General features: G+C 43.7%; 1 non-coding gene across 1 annotated transcript; it reads right to left on the bottom strand.

Annotated features, from left to right (window-relative positions):
* Positions 1 to 805: 805 nt before the first annotated feature.
* Positions 806 to 878, bottom strand: Trnaf-gaa. Its single transcript has one exon. It is a non-coding gene; the product is annotated as a tRNA-Phe (tRNA).
* Positions 879 to 7,115: the final 6,237 nt, after the last annotated feature.

Below are 7,115 nucleotides of genomic sequence, written 5' to 3'. Positions count from 1 at the left end.
CCGCCTGGAAGGCTGTCAACCCCTGTGTGTCGCCGTCAGTGGCCTGGGAAGGGACCTGCGCCCTTGCCTCTAACCAGCTGGAGGTGCGGACGCGGAGGGAGGGACCACACTTTGGGAACCACCGGTCCAGACTCTGAAGAAAGTCGTGAACCAGTATTTACAGGTGCAGTATAAATATCCTGCAATGCGTGTGACCGTCTGTATATCAAAAGGGCAGCAATAAAATCGTACAGCGGGCACGCCCATACGGCCGGGAAACTAAGGCGGCTGTGCCTTGCGGGTCGCCGGCGGTGCCGCAACCTCAGCGTGCAGTGCCAGGCTGGGCCACGTAACACAGCAGGAGTTTTGCCTTTTCTCCGTGTGTAGCTGCTTACGGGAAAACAATACGGGACGAGGCCGACTTTGTTGCAAGTTGACAGCACAGACGGTCAGGCGGGCGACCACTTCCGCCAGAGCGCAGCTCCACCAGCGCAGTTGTGGGCGGGGCCGGGGCGGGGGCGGGGCGGGGCGGGGCGGGGCCAGCGCCGGAGTCCTTCCCAGGCTCTGCGGGGGCGCGGAGGTGGCTGCAGGGACCTGGGGTAGGACTGCGCACGCGCGGCAGCGCCCCAGCGCCCACGATTCCCGGAAGTGGCTTGTCCGCAAGTCCCAATTCTCTCGGACGACCGGGAGGGTCTGTGCTTCCTTCTTGTCCACCGTCTAAGTCCAACGGCTTTGTTTAGAGCGGAATGAGTACAGCAGGTTAGTATTGTAGATGGAAAGGTTTTACGAGGTTTTAGTCAGTGTAAATTAAAATTTAAAAAGTAACTGCCGAAACCCGGGATCGAACCAGGGACCTTTAGATCTTCAGTCTAACGCTCTCCCAACTGAGCTATTTCGGCTGTTCCTGTATGGCTTTTTTACTAAGCTCTTCATGAACCTTTCACGTCCAACTGTCCCACGTCTTTCCAAAGCTATCTTTTGCTGCATTAAAAGCAGCGCTCCTTCCAGCCGGCGAGCCATGCGCAGCTCTCGCTTTGCCTAAACTTGAGCCTGGCGCCGCGCGGCCGAGCCCAGGCTACGGCGGTTTCTGCAGCTGCGTCCGCGCGCGGGCAGAGTTGGGCAAACCACCGAGCGAGAACTGGCCGGCCGGGCGCTTTGAGGTCTGCAGCTTTCTGGGCGCTGGAATCCAGAAAAATGCCCACTTTAATTACCAGTCCTTTGCGCGGAGCCGTGGCGAAGGCTCCGGCAGCTCTCGAAGCACGCTTGCTCGATGGCAATTCCATGTAGTACCCGAGTCGCGACTGCGTGCAAACTAGCACGGACACCCTACAGCTCCCGACATTCCTATTTTTTCGTTACTTTTCTATTAAATTGTACTTATTTCAAGGTAAGGATTTTTCTCTTAGCGACCTTCCAGCCGGTTCATTAGAGTTTTGCGCTAAGTGGTAAATTTGCAGACAGTTTAGATGGACGGATGGACGGAGATGTGAAAGAGAAAGGAAAAAAATCAGAGGTGGCTGCAACCTCTGTTGTCACCACCAAGCCTTCTAAAGAGTCTCGGAGTTTCTGGGTTGTGCCAAAGCCGAATAACCGAAAGAGTCTTAGTTTAAAAGAGGTCATTGCCTAAGCAGAGAAAAGAAACCAAAGATATACTTGCAGCTGGAGAATTCTGCAGACTTGGAGTGGGGAAGGTTTGGGGCCACTGGAACTTTGTGTCATAAATTGAAAAAGGAAGTAGGAAAAAAAATTTCTTCAAGTTTTCTTGTGTGATCTGAACGTTTCTCCCTTTCCCATGCTCCCCAAACTGCAGGAAAGACTGGCATTATTCTCACTGATTCTTTAGGCTACCAACAGGCTGTTCTCTGCTGTAACTTGCTGCTTGGATTGAACCATGCTGTAGCTGAGCTTCTTACGTTTCACAAAAGTTGTGTCTATGGGTTAGAATGTAACCTAGGAAACCTCCTCCAAAACACACAAGAAGTAAGACAGCGTTAACATACCGTACATGCAATCCAAGGCCCAGGGTTGGTGTCTGCCATGGTTGGTCTGCTAGTCCTATCATCAAACCAGTAGCTTCATGTGTTGTCAACTGGCAAACTCAAACTGGGGTGACTGAAGAGAGCAGCAGATAATTTTTTTTCTATGGAATCTGAGGTGTGGATAGGGAGAAGAAAAGGTCTGAGACTATATGGAGAAACAGACGTGAGAAAGAAAAGCACAAACAATAAACATCTTGTTTCACAATTTAATGTGGTAAAGCCCTGTGACACATTATGTGTTAATAGATTCTACTGTGTAAGAGGGAATCTTCAGTGGAGCAGAGCTTGCCTCGAGAAGGTGCAGGAGTTGTGCGCACACATCTTGATTTGCCCAGGACAATTCCCAGAATCCCACACGGTAGTATCCTTTCTCTATTCAAAGTTGAAAATGTCCTGGAATGAATGACTGAAAAATACTATGAGAGCTTTGTTCTACAGAATAGACATTAACATTAAACAAATATTTGCCGTTGCTATTTTAAAAGGAAACTGAAAGTTTCTGGGACTTGGTGCCATGTTTCCTGGGTTACCATAAGAAATACTTACATACATCAACTTAATAAAAGAAATGGGTTATCTCTTCTCTCAGTTCTGGATGTTTCGGTCCTTGGTTGGTTGGGTTCATTGCTTTGGACCTGTCATAGCACAGTATGGCAGAGGCCTTGCTGGAAAATGTACATTCTCATCTGACCAAGAGAAAAAAAGAAAAAGGAAGTGGAGGTTCTATTATTGAAGATAATGGTGGAAGATCTTCATTAAGGCCCTGTGTTAAAATTCTCCACGTTCTAATAGCTCCCCTCTGGAGAACAAATCTTTAACACACACAAGTCCATTGGGAGATGTTTCAGACACAAATTAACTGCAGCAGCTCTTAAACTGTGAGCCAAGGACCCCTGCTTGCTGCAGGGAATTCACAGGATTGCTCCAGAATATGTTGTATTTTAGCAAGGAAACAGCATCCTCCACATCCCTAGAACTCAGTACAAACTCCCAGATAGTCCACAGTGTCAGCAGTAAATTATTGTACATTTGTTTCAGCAAGGCCATCTCTGCAAAGCTAGATTTGGACAGTTGTGAGCAAGTTCCTATGAAAATCAGTGGGGAATAGGATGCTTGGACTGAAGTTTCCAGTCTTCTTCCTTAAGAAACTGTGAAATTGGCTTAGGAGACTATATATGACCCAAGGTGCACACATCCCACAGATGAGTAATTGTGGCTGTTTGAGAATTAAATGAAAATATAACTTTTCTTTCTATTTATGGGTATACTTTTTCCAAGGGGCTGCAAAAATGTTGGACATAAATACTTATTAAGTCGTGGGCCTGAGTACCTAATAAAAGGAACTGTTGGGTATTTCTTTTGGCCTGGGGGAAAAATTACAGAGATGTTAAGAGTTTGTGAGCAAAGAAAGTTTGGGAATAGAAATTGTAACTGAGTTTGGGGGAAAAAACTGCTATATAGCAAGATCACAGAGGCAAGAAGAACCATCAAAGAGTGGGGGAGACCCAGTGTGGCGGGCCATGAGATGCATACACATCTGAGCGAGAAAGGTCTGATGATGAATGTTGTAGCTTGTGTCTAATTGTCCCCACAAAGCCTCATGCAGTCATGGGACAAGGACTTCTAGGGTTTGAAATTAATTCATGATCAAGGCTAGGATTATGGATTTTAATACTGCTGAAATTATGAGTGTGAGTACTACACTCAGCCTGGGGCAGATGCCTGAATGCAATTTAAGGATGTCAGACTTCCTCTTTGTTGCCACTGTTGCTGCTACTCCTGCCTTTTGCTCTTGCTCTTTGCCACTGCCCCAAACTACTGCTCTCTGCCATGTGCCTCCTTGTCTTGGAGCCAGCCAGGTATGGGCTGAAACCTCCATTAACTGTGAGCTAAATAAACCTTTCCTTCCTTCATTTTGAGTGTTGGGTATTTATCCCAGCAACAAGAGAAGAGTAACTGAAACAATAGAGAAGTTGGTGTTCAAAGCACAGATAAGGAGATTAAAGAAGACTCTAGGTTGAAAAACTTTCCTTGGGCTGCAGTCCTATCTTCCCAGTTAGTGCAAGAATTTTGGCCAACTCCTATCTAATTACCTGTAGCTATAAAATTAATTATGAGAACTAGCAGATCTAAGAATAATAAAACTAAAGAAAGTATGTTGTATATAGTTATTACATCTAGTATTTTCTTTGTATCAAATTGAGCTCAGGGCTTCACACTGAGCTATATCCTCAGGTCTCTATCTCTCTTTTTTCCCCTCCCACCCTTTTTCCTCACCCCACCCACACACTCCCTTTCTCTCCCTTCCTCTCTCTTTCTGTCCAAGGCTGGGCTCAAACTTTCAGTCATATGCCTCAGCCTCCCAAAGTGCCAGGATTAGCATGCTTATAAATTTTGAGCTGCTATAAATTGATAATCTGTCCTTAACTTTGCTTTTGAAATGCCACAGAAGAATTAAAAGCATTCACTTTTTGTTTTTCTCTTAATCCATATTTCTCAAAAGGGTTAAAAAGATGATGGGGTATATGAAAAGGACAGGGTAAACAGTCTGAAGAGTCTCTAATAGTGTACTAATAGTTTGTTAGCAAACCCAAACAGAGACAATCTGAGAATCATGATAAATGAAGGGAGCAGTAGAATGAATAAAATAAAAATCCATCCGTACAATAATTGGGCATGGGGAGTGCAGAAAGGGGTGAGTGAAGTATGTTGGGTGATTCATGTGGAGAGCGTGATAACCCTGGAAATCATCCTTTTCCAAGCATCGTGGTAAAGACTGTTTTAATCAAGAATTGTCAGTGGATGTTGAGTCTAGAGAGAGACTGATAGGTGAGGCCATCTGTGCCCGGCTCCAAAATGTCTCTCTAAAGTTTGCTAAAGGACAGCTATAGGGGCTGGGGAGATGGCTCAGTAGAATAAGCGCTTCCCTGGCAAGCTCAAGGGCCTGAATTCAATCCCTGGTTCAAAAAAAAAAAAAAAAAAAAGACAGCTATAGACTGTGAATTCAGGATCCAAACAATGCCTTCATTTGTTTATTTTTATTTTTTTATTAATTTTATTGAGAAACAAATAGCAATGAGAGTTTCAAAACAGGTTAGTAGGACAGTTTCAATGATTAATACGTTGCATATTGTTGTCTTCATAGTAGTTATTCATAGTACAAGATGCAGACATGATATCCTGTCCAAACAGTATTAGTACAAATCTTTCTTCTCATTGAATTAAGAGAAAGTAGCTGTATATCTATTCTTACTATTTTGTATATACAGATACAAAGTGGTCTTTCATTTATGTCCCCCTGTTTTGTTTAGTTTTGTCAGAGATGGGTACTCCATTGCCATTTAAATATTGTAGGTGTGTGAATTCAGCAAAATAATCCAATATAGTCCAGTAGTCCATAAGAGTAGTGGGTTATCCGCATAACTGGCAATGTCAGAAGTTGTTGACTTGAGGCTTTTAAACTCAGCATATTAATATGGCTTTACTTTTTATACCTTGTTTTTATACTTTTCTGTTGGATGGTTAAGATGAAGATAAAGCAAGACCTATATAACAAATGCAGCTTTTCTATCTGGCAACATCAGTCAAATGCTCTCAGGATTTACCCTGAAACTCTGTACTGCAGTTTGTAGATACTTTGTCAGTGTCAGCCATGTGGATGAGTCATAGCCATGCTTGACCAATTTGTTCTCTGTGAAAGCCTAAAAGAATATTTTCGCTCTAGATGACTCTCCTTGGAAGGTCTTGATTTAATCATCAAAATTAACATCACCCATGAAGAACATTCTGCCTCCACGGGCTCCTAATGTGGCAGCTGGCGAGGACCCAGTACACTTACGTCATATCCAGCCCGCAGTGCACAACCTCAATTTAGCCAAAAGGAATCATCAAACAGACCTAAATAAAAGTTATTTTTATAACTAACCTTTGCTCTTTAAAACTGTTGGATTCCTGAAAGCAAAAAAGCTAAGGACCTTTTTCCTTTGTTTGGGATACCAAAGAAACATGACTACCGAGTTCAGTTTGGCATCTTGGACAAGTACCTACTCTGAACAGCAAACGTTATTAGGGAAACAGATGAAACTAGAGTGTGAGATGTAGATTAGGTAGTATTGTTTCACTGTTAGGCTTTCTGGCATTGACCACTATAATTAGGTAAGGAAATATCCTTGTTTTTAGGAAATACAGATGAATGAATGATAATGAATGAAATGTGTGTATATTATATGCATAAACATACAAACAGAGAATATGAAAAAGTAAATAGGGGAAAACATTGAAAGATGGCAAATCCGAGTAAAAGATTCATGGAACTTCTCTGTGTCGTTTTGTAACTTTTTTCTAACAACCTACAACTCAGTCTTTGAAAACACAACTGCAGATATTTTGGCTGTTTTCTAAAGCCAAGGCAGTTTCATTTAGAATCATCTTAGCAATGCTAAAGATAGAAGAAAACTATCAAATGCTCTCAGGATTTACCCTGAAACTCTGTACTGCAGTTTGTAGATACTTTGTCAGGTTGTATTTAGCCTGATCCTAGATCTTGCATGTCAGGAAGCTGAGGCCCGAGAGTGTGACGTATGTGCTGTGTCCCTGCACTAGTCTGATCAAGGTGTCTGCCAGATTGGGACACCACAGACTGGGTGGTGTGCACAGCAGCTTGCAGTTTGCAGGCTGAGAAATCTCTGCATGAGGAGGCTACTAGCTGGAATGTTGGAGTGAACTTTCTTCCTACCTTGTGCACATAGGAGGAGGACGACCTCGCCTTACAAGCCACCCATCCTCGGCTCACAGCTGTGTACCTCCTACAAGTCCTATCTCCAAATACAGTCGCATTGGGCCAGGGAGGTGGCTCAGTGGAATAAGTGCTTGCCTGACAAGCACAAGAGCCTGAGTTCAATCCCCAGTTCCACAAAAAAAAAAAAAAAAAAAAGCAAATGCAGTCGCATTGAGGATTACGACTTCAACATACAAATCGGGGCAGAGGGACACAATTCAGTCCTTAATAGTTAAACAATTTGGTCCCGAACTGACTGCTGACCCATAAATCCAGCCTTGTAGGCACCAGGAACCACTTTCATGGAAGACATTTTCGCA

This window comes from Octodon degus, unplaced genomic scaffold (assembly GCF_000260255.1).
Source record: "Octodon degus isolate 3935 unplaced genomic scaffold, OctDeg1.0 scaffold00013, whole genome shotgun sequence".
In the NCBI taxonomy this organism is placed as follows: Eukaryota; Metazoa; Chordata; class Mammalia; order Rodentia; family Octodontidae; genus Octodon; species Octodon degus.
The sequence above is the reverse complement of the archived record's forward strand: the minus strand, read 5'-3'. Positions and strand labels throughout refer to the sequence as shown.